The sequence below is a fragment of the Rhinolophus ferrumequinum genome, chromosome 14, assembly GCF_004115265.2.
Source record: "Rhinolophus ferrumequinum isolate MPI-CBG mRhiFer1 chromosome 14, mRhiFer1_v1.p, whole genome shotgun sequence".
NCBI lineage: Eukaryota > Metazoa > Chordata > Mammalia > Chiroptera > Rhinolophidae > Rhinolophus > Rhinolophus ferrumequinum.
The window spans coordinates 39,809,656-39,824,179 of NC_046297.1; the positions used below are offsets into that span (position 1 = coordinate 39,809,656).

General features: G+C 45.4%; 1 protein-coding gene across 5 annotated transcripts in view; it reads left to right on the forward strand.

The window, feature by feature from the left end:
• The first annotated feature begins 3,786 nt into the window (after positions 1-3,786).
• The window catches only part of MATN2 (matrilin 2), a 154,349-nt gene continuing 143,611 nt past the window's right edge, over positions 3,787-14,524 (forward strand). For 4 of the 5 annotated variants that reach the window (XM_033126157.1, XM_033126160.1, XM_033126162.1 and 1 more), the window contains exon 1: positions 3,787-4,057. The gene's annotated coding sequence lies outside the window, so the exon portion shown is untranslated. Of the gene's footprint in view, positions 4,067-14,524 lie in introns of all 5 variants that reach the window. The other variant, XM_033126158.1, reaches the window with a different exon arrangement.

Here is a 14,524-nt window from a genome sequence, read left to right on the forward strand (position 1 = left end):
TGATTTTCAGAAATTCTTCTAACATCCTATTCTGCCTCATGTATAGGCTAGAGCTAAAGGGGAAGTAGTGCTAGTCCGTGCCCTCTCATTAAGCCTGGCCAGGGATGCTGAGCTGTCTTAGAAATTTTGCTCTAACTAAAAGAAATCTTTAACTCTTTAAAACTTTGGTTATTGCCTCCTCTTCTCAACATCTTTTTGTTTACAGATAGTGTACATGCAGCCAGCAATATTCTGGCACTTTCCATACTTGGGAATTGCTTTGCTGCTTCTTGTTTTAAGTGAGTCAAGACATTTCCATCGATTTTTCTCAAAGACTGTTCTACCAATGAAATTGTTCACTTTATTGCACCACATCCTATTTTTCTATATATTGTGATTTATTGTGGCTCTCAGCAGTCCATTGCCTTATTATTTCCACTGGACCATCCCTTCTGTTGAACCCTGGTAATAACCATGTCCCAGTTATTTTCTTCAGCAAGAGAGAATGTGAAAAGTCCTGATTTCTGATGTTTTTGTTTTTCTTGAGTTGCCACTTGTTGAGCTCTGCCAGCATACTGGAGGATTTTATAGGATAGAGACACACATTGCCCGAGTATCTTGCAATCTGATTTAATACCAGGCAACCAATGCATACATAGACTCATTAATGGCATTGTGAGAAGATAGTTAGTTGAGTGTCACAGGCATGAGGCTATTGGCTCCTAACAACAGACCACTTTGTACCAATTCCTAGGTTTAGGGATGAAAGAAGCAGAAATCTGTGTTACTGAGTGATGCTTCCACACATAGCAGGTCCACCCTCCGCTTCAAAAGTGGAAACTAGTCTCCAGGGAGATAGGTGGTATTTCAACCTTTCAATATCCAAGAAAACAAGTCAGGTTTCCACTCACTCTTGCCTATGCCTTAAGCTTCCCCATTCCATCCTATTATCTCATCCTTAAGGTAGCCTCATCAACCTGAATTCCACAAACACCACAAGGCTCTAAACTCTAGTTAAATCCACAATAGCCCAGTTCCTTCCACAGCATGGCATAGAGCAATTATCTGCAAACAAGCAGAAAGCCTGATCCCTGCCCTCAGGAGCAAACAGTCCAAGTTCAAGATCACATGTAAACATTGAAATCTCTCTGAAATGCATATTGTTTTCCTGAACAAATTTTTGACTTGCTATAGGTTTTCCCTGATCACTTTCATCCTGTCTTTCCAAGGTGGGATGATATATTTGTTTACAAATTATTTCACCTGGGACAATGGTGCCATTAGCCAGCCTGTCCTCAAGGGGACCCTCTGGACACAAAAGCAGCTGTCCATGTTGATGGGGCACTCAGAAGGGAGCACTGCCCCAGCTAGGAGGGTTCCCCACTCTGGGCTGGAGTGGAAACTCAGCCACCAACGTGCAATGCTCCCCTCTCAAGCCCATATCTCCAGTTGTCAGCTGGCCCAGTGGGACGATGACAGAAAGGAGCTCCAACAGTTTACATGGGACTCAACCATTATTAGTCACCTTGTGAAACTGCAAATGAGGTAACATTGGAACTTTACATTTCTCCTCATTCAGTACAGGATTCATTTTAGGCTATGGGTCTGTAAGCCAGCTTGTCTGCTCTTCGTTTTCCTTACACTCTGGTCCCCTTTCTGTTGGATAGTCTCATTTCAATCTGCCCTCTAGGAAGCAAAATAAAACAAATAAAAAAATTCTTGCTAACAAGGAACAAATGAATGCTTATGTCAAAAGTCTATATTTGAGACTATTCATGAATGTGAGGCCTGAATCAAACAATGATCTCCCCACCAAATCCTGCTCCACAATAGACCCCATGTGGAGACAGAGAACTGAGAATTTAACACAGTATAGCTACCAAGGTATAATTAAACAGTTAATAATTCTAACTAACTCTTGAACACTCAGATACTACACACCCTAATTCTCATCTGTTTGCTTGAGTGCCCACATGAGAACTGAAAATCTTAACCTCACATTTCTGAATAAGATTCTTTGTACACTAAGCTGGTAGTAGCAGGGTCTCTGGTAGAAAAAGGAAATCTGGGCTTTCCCCAGCCTTTATTATCATTAACTTGCATTCACCCTGAAGGTAATAGGGAAATTAAGGCATGGTTTTTTCTGACTTGATGTTTCAGGACATTGAGCTCACTTTTGCTTCATTTTCTTCCTGGCATACTTGAAGATCGTTTTACAAGGTAGAACAAAACTCATTGACCTATTTGACTTGGCCCCAGGCATACTTCATACAAAGATTTCCTATTCTGAAGAATTCCAAAGAACTCCCTGGGGAAAAAAAAAACACACCCATTCTAGTTGTCATACACCATAGTCACTGGACTCAAGTTACTAAATTACAATTCCTAAAATTTGGAAAGATTTCAGATTTGCTATTGTTTTCTTAGTAAATTACTGAATCATACTGGTGTCTTGGAATAAGGCAGCACATTTTACATGTAAGTTTCCATAGAAACTTCCCCAGCTCCTTGGGGATTTACACTGGCCCTGACTCAGGAAGAATTTTCATCTGTGGGATCCAAAACTTCAGAGACCAAACATTTCCTGAAGACTTTCCTCTGCTTTCTGACCTCCACCTACCTCCTCCCAAGGACATGCAAAGAAATAATTTCTGATCAGTGCAGGAAGCCAAGACTGCCCAGTGAACCTAAGGTGCAGAGGAAGGGAACGTGAATCCAAGATTCTTTCTTGGCGTGATGGTACCACTGAATTGCCCCATGGCTTGAGTATGTTAATGCCTTGATTTATGGCTGGAATTTTAATTACCCACTCCTGGAGCTTTTCTGAAGAATTGATTATGTACATGGTGTTTTTTTCATGTTCCAGAAACCAACTATCATCAAATAAAAGTGATGGTTAGGAGTAAAGGCAGTCAAGAGCACTTAAATGATCAGACTGGCACTTTCAGAAGTTTTGAAACTGGTTAACTCAGTTCAGCTGCCTCTCCCCCATAGCTTGTTAAAACCTGAGCTGTGTGTGTGTGTGGCTAATGGTTTGGGAATAGAATTTTGGAGCCATTATTAGGAGATGTCCTGGCCTGTTGTGCAGAAGAACCCAGCCACCTTAGCTGGCCAGGAGCAAGGAAAGCTGGTAGAGTGACAATGACAGGCCCTTTCCCTGCCACTGACCAATCCTATCTTCTGCAGCCCTCCAAAACTCCCTGGGGACCTCTAAGGTCTTGTTCTCCCACTTCGCAAAACTGCAAAGTCTTTGCCCATCTTTCAAAAGTCTTGTCTGAACTAGATACTCTTGGCTCCTTTAGGGTAGGATCCTGTTTCCTTTGTGTCCTGGCATCCTACTCCCCTCCCGATCCGGGGCCTGGTATCTGGCCAGTGGACGCTCTGTTAATATGAATTCTCACTGGTGTTGTGTTCTAGGCACGGCCAAGACAGCTCCTGGCACTTGTCACCAATTATCCCAGTTCTCACCACTTTTTCTTCATCATCGTCCTCAATGGATGCCTCCTGCCAACCATGACCCCAAACTCAGCATATAGGACCCCTGCCTTGCATCCCTTCCCCCTGGAGATGCTCTCTTCCTTTCTGCACCCCCTCCACCAAGCTCCCAAAGCTCCCTGTAGTTCTGAGCCTGCGGCTCCGGACGCCTGGAGTCCCATCCCCGCCTGGACTTGCAGAAGGAGCCAGGTGGCAGCAGGCAAAAGCACAGCCAGGGTGCCCAGCTCCCGGGTCTGCCTGCAGGGTGGGGCCCCACCCGAGGCCGCTCCCTCTCCGCGCCTTTCCCATCCCCAAAGAGGACACCCCTCCTTCCGTACGCCACGGCACCGCCTTCCCGGCCGCTCGCCCGCCCGCTCTGGCCCGGAGCCTTCCAGGCAGCCAGCGAGCGAGGGGAGCGCTCGGGGATGGGACTTGGAGGAGGCGGCTAAGGAGGAGACAGCGGCAGTGGCGCGGGCTTCTTGCTTGGCTCCCACGAACGGCCCCTGAGAATAGCCGCGGCTCTCGGCGCAGCGAGGAGGCCCAAGAGGAAGACCCGGGTGGCTGCGCCCCCGTCTTGCTTTCCAGGCGCTGGCGGCTGCTGCAGGTGAGCGAGGTGCGCTTTCCCTGGGGCTCTGCACGGCCCCGCTGCCCCAGGGCACAGATAGACATACCAACCGACTGACAGATACGTAGGCAGAGCTTGGGTTGACCGACGCCCGCGGGCGCTGACCTTCGGTATGCGCCCCAGTCCGCGCCCCAGCCCTTGCGGCTCCTCGCGGCCCCGAGAGCCAGGAGACCCTCCCGCCCCGGGGCCCATCGGTCCGACTCCTCCGGATAGAACGAGGCAGGGAGGGCCGCAGTGCCCGACCCCTTGAGGGAGAAGTCAGGCCACCCCTGGCGGGGAAAGCAGGACCCGCTCCTGGCGCGGGGAGCACGGCACAGCAGCCACCTCGGAGTGCCCCGTGGGGGCGCTGTGCCCCGCGTCGGAGACACCCAGACCTGGTCTCCACCGACCTGGGAAAGGGAGAGTTGTTGAGATGGTATCTAGCTAGTGTGAGCCCTATTCAGCTGGCAAGCCAGATTGATGCCACCACCTCTCCTTGGTCTGGTATTTGAATGCCTGCGTCGTTTGGATTTTATTCTTGGTTCTCTATGGCAGCTTAAGCTCCAGCTACCCTCCACTGTGGAGGAAAGAAAGGGGAGGGCATTTTATGGTAATTGCTAGAAAGCCCAAGGATGGTTTGGGGAGAGGACTGAAAAATGGAGACCCTCTCTCGTTATGATCTCCAGGACTGGAAGCACAGGGAGGTAGCTCCTCAGGAACACATACTCTTACCCCGAACAAACCCAACTGACAAAGTTCCCAGTTGTCGTAAATCAGGGAGCGGGATGCCTCTGCACTAAGTGCATTTAATCGGCCTTCCAGAAGTGGGGCGGTCAGGAGACAATTAAGAGGCTGCAGGGGCTGTGGTCAAGAGCAGGGGCTCTGGGATTGTGCTTCCTAGGTTGTCTAGGTTAGTAACCTTGGAGTTACCCAACTACTCTATCCCTCATGTCATGCAGGGTGTTATGCGGGGTCTCTGGTCCCGCTCCCCACATAAGAACACAGGACATGGTGAGGCCAAACAGGAACACCCACGGAGCCATAGATAGGGGAGTCATACCACTATATTCTCGCTGGCGGCATCCGACTCTGCAATCCGCTCTTGCTAGCTCAGCCACCATCTTCTTGCTAGCCCCCATTTTCTGCTAGCCTAGCCACAGCCGTTATATTAGTGGCCAGTGGCTCACTGGTTACAGCTGACGGCCAACTAGCCACAGCTGATGGCCATCCAATCACAATTGATGGCCATTTACTACCTGAGCCAGCACCTTTCCACGTGAGGCCGAGAGCCTGGAAACTGCACTCCTGGCTCCATTCCCACACCTCAGTTTTCTCATCTGTTTAATAGGGATGATAAACCTACAGGGCTGTGAGGATTATTAAAGTCCCTAGAACAGTTCCAGGTTCATCTTAAGCTTAGGTGGTGAGTTCCATCACCTGTTTTTCCAGAAAAAACAAGGAGTTCCTGTGAGCAGTCATCTCCTCCCCAACTCAGGAAGATAGCCTCTCTGTGGATGCAAGAAGGTGGAAGATAATCAGTGTGGGTACAGAGCCAGGAGTGCAGTTTCCAGGCTCTCGGCCTCACGTGGAAAGGTACTGGCTCGGGTAGTAGATGGCCGTAGGCTGTGGCTGGTTAGCCAATTAGCCACTGACATAACTGCTGCGGCTGCGCTGGGGAGTGGGAGTCTGTCGGTTGGTAGATAAGGGACAGCAGGTCGCACGTCGTGTGAATCCAGCCTCCAGTGAGACTATAAGGTATGACCCTACCTATGGCTCCATGGGTGTTCTTTTTTGGCCTAGCCACATCCTGCGATCTTGTGTGGGGAGTGGGAGCAGAGACCCCGCAGGCCGCCCCGCACGACAATCAGCATGTATTTAACTGGAGTTTTCCATTTAAGAGTCCATTCCTGCACAGTTCTCCCTGCCTGCTTTCAAAGGGACAGCCTCATAAAATCATGTCAAGATACCAAGATGGGTTGATGGTCTGGAAAGTTTCAGCCCCTGAAGCTTGGTCCCTTACGATAGATCCCTCACTGAGAAAATAGGGACGTGGCTCTTCACCTTCTATTTCCCTATCTGTTCATACTTTTATTCCTGCCAGTAGAATTCAGTCTCAGGTCCCCCAGTTGCCAGGCTTCTCTTTTCTCCAAATGAGGGCTGCAAGCTTCCTTGCTTCTAGAGCCCAGGCCCAAGCAAGCTGGAGCCACTGAGGCCTGAGCTCACTTGCTAGAGGTACTATAGTAGAGATACCCTTAGATGGTTTCATGCCTGAAGCTCCTATCAGCAAATACCATATATCTCTATCAGCAAGAGGTAGTTGAAATGAGGCCCAAGATTTAAAGAAAAGGAAATAGATGATTGCTCCTTGAGAGACAGAGAAGGAATAAGACAGTCATTGGAGGTTCTGGAAAAAAATCCCATGGTTTGCCAAGAAACAGCTCTGACTGGTGCCTAAGAGAACACACAGGGTGAGAGGGGAGTGAGGATGGAGAAAGGGGTAGAAACAGTCTTAGGTCTCAGGACAAGCAGGCTGAAGAGGTATGGTGGGTGTAAACCTGGCCTGTACAAGGTGTTGGGTGTGAAGTTGAACAGGCAGTGAGAGAGGACGTGGGAGGACTCAGGGGTGAGCAGTTGAGTTTAAAACCAGTTGAGTAGGTGTGAGAGTCTCTAGTGCTTTCCTCTGGACTTGCTGCCTCTAGTCTGTGGCACATGTGTGGTCGACAGAGCACTTTCTTGGGACTCTCCATCCTTAGGGAAGCTCAGGAGGGCTCCCCTGTTTAATGTGCATATAGAAATAACTCAGGAGAGTCAGGGTAAGAAGAAGGCTGAAGTGCCAAGTTGAGAGTGGAGCACGTCATCACAGTTTCTAGTAAGCAGTTTCAGGGAGGCCCTTCCAAGTGACCAGTTGCCACTTGGAACTCCAGCCCGTGAGGTCATTTTTGAACGCTGTCATGTGGCTCGGCAGACAGCCACCCCTGCCTTACCCATCAGGATCCTGAAGGGGACTCAGAGAGAAAGGCAGGGCTGGGCTGTTGTCAGTAATACGGTGGTGGTCATGAGGATGACAGTGATGAGAGGTAGTGGGGGTACAACCCAGAGCACACTGATCTTGGCACCTGAAGCACATGGGTTCCAGTCTCAGCCCCGCCACTCACCATCTGTAAGGATTTTGAGAAATTACTCAAACTCTCTGTGCCTCAGTTTCCTCATCTGTAAATGGGAAATGGGATTTTTGGGAAGAATCAAATTAGTTAACACACATGAAGTGCTTAGCATAGTGCCTAGCTCTGAATAAGTGCTCAATATTATCTGAGCCTCAGTTATATCATCCATCAAATGGACACGATACTATCTATGACATAGGGTTGTTGTAAAAGTTAAATGAGGTAATTAATATGAATGAATCCACCAATGTGTAGGATGTAGTAATGTTCAGAATGAGTTGTTTGAAACTGAAATTTTAACCAAAATATTTGCATGTAAAGTCAGTGGCTGAGCAGGTGCACCACCTAGCATTTTTGGAAAGTTCTGATAATATTTTCAGAGGAACATTTATCTACTGTTGGAGAGTGTGGCTCACTCCTCACTGGAATCCTCCATTGCTATTTTTGGTTATTGTATTAGTTTCCTATGGTTGCTTTAACAAATTACCACACACTCAGTGCTTAAAAACAATGCAAATTTATTATCTTACAGTTCTGGAGGTCAGAAGTCTGAAATAGGTCTTACTGGGCTAAAATCAAGGTGTTGGCTGGGCTTCTGTTACTTCTGGAGGCTCTAGGGAAAAATCTGTTCCTTTGCCTTTTCTGGCTTCTAACAGCTTCCTCTGTTACTTGGTCCCTAGTCTCTTCTTCCATCTTCCAGTCTCCTCCTCCCCCTCTCACTTTTCCCCTTTTTCCCCCTTACCCTCCTCCTCTTTCTCTCCCCTGCTTCTTCTTCTCTCTCTCATAAAGATCCTTGTGAGTACATTGGGTCTACTTGGATAATCCAGGCTAATTTCTCCATCTCAAGATCCTTAACTTAATCATATCTGCAAAGTACCCTTTGCCACATAAGGTATTCACCTACCCATATCTCCGTTGTCATAACTCAATCCACCACCAGAGCATAAGAGAGATTGTATGGAGCTACATGGCTGGAATGGAGGGTTAATGAGTGTGTCTGTGTGTGTGTGTGTGTGTGTGTGTGTGTGTGTGTGTGTGTGTGATGTTGGTGGGGTAGGTGGGTGGACTTGTTAAGTTTAGCATGTAACACAGGAACAGATTAGGGGGCTTTGACTACTAAACTGAGGAATGTAGATTTTATCCTATGTGATATGTGGAAGTCACTGACAGTTGAGCAGGAGCATGAGAAGCATGATATTGTATTGGGAAGACTGAATTCAGTGCTAGTGCCTGATGGATTCAATAGGACAGACTTAGAAACAGTCTATTAATTAGGATTGTGTTCAATTCCAAGTTACAGAAAAAGACTGAAGTGACAGTGGCTTCAAGAAGGAAGTTTATTTCTGTTTTGTATATTCTAGAAGTCTGAAGGCAGTGAGTCCAAAGTGGGAGCAGATCCAAGAACTACACTCCTGTGCCTCACTGCTTTTACCATGAAGCATGGCTTCCCCTTCATGGTGCTTTATGGTTCAGTGTGACCGCTGGGTCTCCAGCTAGGATGTCCTCAGTCCAGCCAGCAGGAAGAAAAAATCAAGGATGCCCCCATTATAGGAGATAGCCGTTGGGATCGCTTACATTCAGGCAAATGTAGTATATAGAGGAAGACCTGGGCTCAGCCTTGGCAGTTGTCTGGTACAAAATTAGGACCAGTTTGATTCAACATTTATTGGTCTTTTGTTGGTAAATAAATGTGTTCATTCAACATTTATCTATTTTCAAAAAATTTATTTACAAAATTCAGCACCCAGGCTGTTGAGGAATACAGATATGACAAGATGTGGTTCCAAGGAAAAGCTTACAGTCTAGGCAGGGAGACAGATTTCATAGCAAGAAAAAGAAACCAAGCGCTATAGCAGATAAGGAATCCACTGTCAGGGGTGTGTAGAAAAGTCAATCCTCATTGGAAAAATTTTAAAGAATGGCGGTTATAAGCTGAGCCTTGGGACATGAAGCCAATTTTGATTAATGTAGAATGTAGACATTCCAGGCCAAGGGACCAGCATGTATGAAGGCACCCAGGTATGACAAGAATCTGAGTCCTTCAGGCACTGGTCAGGGGTCAGGGGTAGATATGGGACTGCCATGTTTTGAGGGGTAGGCAGTGGTCAGTCATGGAGAGCCTTGGACATTAGCATTATACAGTAAGGGTTCCAAACAGATAAGGGATGGGACCAGTAGATGAAGGATCCAAGACAGGAAGAGCAGTTTTGAAGCTCCTGAAAGAGTCTGGGAGAGAAATGGAGAGGATGGAGCATTGTGCAGTGGTGGGAGGGAGGGACGGGGCAGCTGTGCAGAGGTGGGAAAGCCAGGGTTTGTCCACTCAGGAATATGATGGTGATGTGAATAAAACATGGAAGCTGGCTCCAAATTTCCAGTCTGGGTGGCTGAGCAGATGGGGTTACCTTACAGTGAAAGGACTTGAGTGGAGGAAGATGACTTTGTATCTGGAAAGGCTGAGCTAACAAGCAGGCCTTTACTACTGGGTGAAAATCACAGACAGGCAATGTCAGGTCAATATCAAGGATAATACGGCCTAACATTTAGAGCCACCAGAAAACCATGGCCTTGAGTCCTAGCAGAGCTTAGGTTCCCATCTGCGGGCCATGAAGGTGATGGGGATTCTGGCATTAGGTGGGGGACAGGAAGGTTCAGCCTCTGAGATTGCTGCAGCTCCAGTACTGTGACACTGTGAACGCACAGGGTTGTTAGTATGGCTGCTCGATATGCTGATGGAGCAGCCATTGAGGGACAAAACTATTGAACATGATGTCTGAGAACTTTCAGAATGGGGGAGGTGATTCAAAATCTCTTTTTGAACAAGTGGACTGACTGCCTGAGAGATGGCAGGGGTAGAATCTTGGCTTTGTGGCTTAACTAGCTCTGAGGCCTTGTAGAGCATCTTTGCATCTGTGTATCTTGGTGTTCCATCCGTAAATTTGGGAACTCATCTACCTCACAGAATGATTGTATGGAACAAATGAGATGAAAATATGCAAAATGCGGTCATCAAAATGGTGGCGTGAGGTGAGCCTCTGTAAAGCTCCCCTGGAATTTACAACTAATCGAACAACTATAACTCCACAAAGGACTCCCTGCACAGCAGACAGGCAAGACGAAGAGGCCCACTACTGAATTCACTGAAAGGTGGGCGAATCACATGAGCGGGGAAGAAGGGAAGGGAGAAGTGCAGAGACGGAGCCCCGCGGGCGGGCGCAGGACGCAGACCTAGCTCAGTGCTCTGAGCTCGCTGCAGCTGCGGGAGAGAGAAGAACTCGGACTGCTGGGGCTCTGCTTATGGCCCACAGGGCTGAGTGGGCGCATATAACACGGCTGAACCCAACGCTCACGGCAGAGACCTCGGAGAAAAGACTGAGGGAAGACGGCTGAAAACGGTGGTTTAAGCCCTCACTGCTGAGCAGAGAACGGAAGCCTTAGGCACTGAGACTAGCCGTCCCCTCCCCACCCTCCCAGAGCTCGCCCTGCCCCCACCTGCCTGGTGCTGGAAGCAGAACAGTAGCAGTGTCAGATCAAAAGAACAGAACATTTGCGGTTCTGAGAACTGTGGTCCGCAGACAGATTCACAGCCTAACTAGTTCTGGCAAAGGGGAGGGAGCTGTGGAAGCAGGACCGGATGTGGGGGTGGTCGCAGCCATTGCTCTGGGCCACCCTCATAACTCACCCTGCCCCTGGCCCCACCTATCTGGGCGGATCCCTGCAGGAGTAAACAGAACTGCTGAAACATACAGGCTCTGAATCTGGTGCAGGAAGAGCTTTGGAACTTCAAAAGCTCTCCGCATACCCACACGGACATTGCGCCCTGTGACCCAAGCGAACTATTAACAGAGGAGAAGCCCATCTCCCAGGGAATCCCCCCATCGTATGAGAAGTTGAAATAGTGCAGAGAAAACAGCACTACCGTGTGAGAGAAAAAAAAGGCTGCAGTTGGAGAGAAAATAAAACATTCTACCAACAAGTACTAAAAAACAAAAGAAAGACCTCTTCCTATCAACCTGTTGCAGAAGCCACTCCTGTAGATGTCTAGGAAGAGAAATAATTAATCAGTAATTGCCATGAACAACCAAGGCAACAAGACAGCTCAGAAAGAAAGTGAAAAGTCTCCAGAAAAGGAACTTAAAGATATGGAAATATGTGACTTAAACGACAGAGAATTCAAGATTGCAGTTCTGAAAAAACTCAACGAGATGCAAGAAAACACAGAAAGGCAGTTTAATGAACTCAGAAACACAATCAAAGAACAACATGAGAATTTTACGAAAGAGATTGAAATTTTAAAAAAGAACCAAATAGAATTTCTGGAGATTAAGAATTCAATAGAAGAAATTAAGAATGAAATAACCAGCTTAGGTAGTAGAGTTGACCAGATGGAGGAAAGAATCAGTGACATTGAAGGTAGAAACCTGGAAATTACACAGATGGAAGAAGAAAGAGACTTGAGACTTAAAAGAAATGAAAGAACTCTACAAGAACTTTGTGGCTCCATCAGAAGGAACAGTATAAGAATAATGGGCATACAAGAAGGAGAAGAAAGAGAGAAGAGAACAGAGAATATATTCAAACAAATTGTTGATGAGAACTTCCCAAACTTGTGGACAGAACTGGATCCTCGAATCCAAGAAGCAAATAGAACACCTAATTACCTCAATCCCAACAGGCCTTCTCCAAGGCACATTGTATTGAAGCTGTCTAAAATCAATGACAAAGAAAGAATCCTCAAGGCAACCAGGGAAAAGAAGACGGTAACCTACAAAGGAAAGCCCATTAGATTATCAGCAGATTTCTCAGCAGAAACTCTACAAGCCAGGAGGGAGTGGAACCAAATATTCAAACTATTGAAAGAGAGAAATTATGAGCCAAGAATAATGTGTCCAGCAAAGATATCCTTTAGATATGAAGGAGGAATAAAGACCTTTCCTGACATACAGAAGCTGAGGGAATTTTCTAATACATGACCTGCACTACAAGAAATACTAAAGGAGGCTATTCGACCGCCATCAACAGGGACAATTTGTGGCAACGAAAACATAAAAAGGGGGAGAGTAAAGGCCTGAACTGGAATATGGGAAGGGAGAAAGTAAGCGTGCTAAAGAAAATATCAAACTTCCTTTTATTTAAACTTAAGGGTAAGCACTCAAGAAAAATCCAGAACTGAAATATATACTGTAATAAAAAAAAGAAACAGAGGGAAACATCATAGAATACCACCATACAGAAATAACAGACAAGAACAAAAAGGCAAAGAAACAATGGAGACACAGCCTTACCAGAAAACTAAAGATAGAATGACAGGAAATTCTCACATATCAATAATCACCTTAAATGTAAATGGACTGAACTCACCAATAAAGAGGCACAGAGTAGCAGATTGGATCAAAAAACTAAACCCAACCATATGCTGTCTCCAAGAGACACATCTCAGCTACAAGGACAAGCATAGACTCAAAGTGAAAGGGTGGAAATTGACACTCTAAGCAAATGGTACCCAGAGAAAATCAGGTGTAGCCATAATGATATCAGATGAAACAGACTTCAGGGTGAAAAAGATAACAAGAGACAAAGATGGACATTTCATAATGGTAAAGGGGACTATACAACAAGAAGACGTAACAGTCATCAATATTTATGCCCCCAATCAGGGAGCACCGAAATGTACCAAGCAACTCCTAAGAGAACTAAAGGGAGAAATTGACCAAAACACAATTATACTAGGGGATCTAAATACATCACTGACAGCTATGGATAGATCATCCAAACAGAAAATAAATAACGAAATAGCAGCCCTAATTAAGAAGATTGAAATCATACCCAGCATATTCTCTGATCACAAGGCTTTGAAATTGCATATCAACTGCAAAAAGAAAGCAGGAAAAAACACAAATACATGGAGATTAAACAACATACTTTTAAAGAATGACTGGGTCAAAGAAGAAATTAGAGGAGAGATCAAAAGATACATAGAAACCAATGACAAATGAAAATGCATCCTACCAAAATTTTTGGGATGCAGCAAAAGCAGTTTTAAGAGGGAAATTTATATCATTACAGGCTTATCTCAAGAAACAAGAAAAATCCCAAATAAATAACTTCATGTTACACCTTAAAGAACTAGAAAAAGAAGAACAAGTGAAACCCAAGGTCAGCAGAAGAAAGGAAATAACAAAAATCAGAGCAGAACTAAATGAAATAGAGAACAAAAAGACAATAAAAAAAATTAATGTGACAAAGAACTGGTTCTTTGAAAAGATTAACAAAATTGACAAACCGTTCGCTAGACTCACTAAGATAAAAAGAGAGAAGACACTAATTAGCAAAATCAGAAATGAAAAAGGGGAAGTTATCACGGACACCACAGAAATACAAAGGATCATCCAAGAATACTATGTAGGACTATATGCCACCAAATTCAATAATCTAGAAGAAACGGACAACTTCTTAGAAACATATAGCCTTCCAAGGCTGAACCATGAAGAACTGGAAAATCTAAACAGACTGATCACCAGTAATGAAATTGAATCAGTCATCCAAAACCTTCCCAAAAGCAAAAGTCTGGGACCAGATGGCTTCACTAGTGAATTCTACCAAACCTTCAAAGAGGATCTAATACCAATCCTGCTCAAACTCTTCCAAAAAATTGAAGAAGAGACAGTACTCCCTAACTCATTTTATGAGGCCAACATTATCCTGATACCAAAACCTGGTAAGGACAACACAAGAAAAGAAAACTACAGACCAATATCTCTGATGAATACAGATGCAAAAATCCTAAATAAAATTCTAGCAAATCGAATACAACAATGCATGAAAAAGATCATTCATCACGACAAAGTGGGGTTCATCCCCGGGGCACAAGGATGGTTCAACATATGCAAATCCATCAATGTGATACATCACATAAACAAAATAAAGGACAAAAATCATATGATTATAACAATTGATGCAGAAAAAGCATTTGACAAGATACAACATCCATTTATGATTAAAACACTTAATAAAATAGGCATAGAAGGAAAATACCTTAACATAATAAAGGCCATATATGACAAGCCCTCAGCTAATCTCATAATTAATGGTGAAAAGCTGAAGCCCTTTGCTCTACATTCAGGAACACGACAGGGCTGTCCCCTATCACCTCTGCTTTTCAACATAGTGTTGAAAGTCCTCGCCAGAGCAATCAGGTAAGAGAAAGAAATAAAAGGCATCCAAATTGGGAATGAAGAAGTTAAATTGTCACCTTTTGCAGATGACATGATGCTATACATAGAAAACCCTAAAGACTCTACCAAAA